The sequence below is a fragment of the Periophthalmus magnuspinnatus genome, chromosome 4, assembly GCF_009829125.3.
Source record: "Periophthalmus magnuspinnatus isolate fPerMag1 chromosome 4, fPerMag1.2.pri, whole genome shotgun sequence".
NCBI classification, from domain to species: Eukaryota; Metazoa; Chordata; class Actinopteri; order Gobiiformes; family Gobiidae; genus Periophthalmus; species Periophthalmus magnuspinnatus.
This window is the reverse complement of record NC_047129.1, coordinates 20834840-20835403: the sequence shown is the minus strand read 5'-3', so window position 1 is coordinate 20835403 and position 564 is coordinate 20834840.

The following is a 564-nucleotide window of genomic DNA, read 5'->3' as shown; positions in this document are numbered from 1 at the left end:
CAGTTTATTGGTCTACTATCCACCAAGATGCGTGTATGCCGCCACCTATTGTATTAGTCCGGGAGCCAGACCTTTGGGTCTATAGGTATTAAGAATGTATGAGATCTTAGGTGAATCAGGTGGAAACTGTCAGAACCATCACAACCATCACTCCCAATATCCTTTATTTAAACATGCACTGTATGTACCTTTTTTGGTGGAATGTCGGCCAATGTCTGGATACGGTGCTTCACCTGGTATCTGTTCAGCTGTTCAGTAAAAACTAAAAACACCCAGAAAACAGACTACAACAAACGCACCATCTGCAACTAATGTGCCTATTGAAATATTTATTATTTAACCCCTTAACGCACAATGATATGCAAATAAAGGGGGCCTTATTTGATATGGGGCACAATGGGAGAAAGTCCCATATCTCTAGGTTTTATGGTTTAGGAGAAAAAAAATGGGTGGAAAAATGTTTTTACATTATTGTGCGTGAGCCTGAGACAACATCCTTGCGAAGGACTAATTCAATGCATTTCAGGATTTTCTGAAGATATCAACACAATTTTTGCTGTGCAA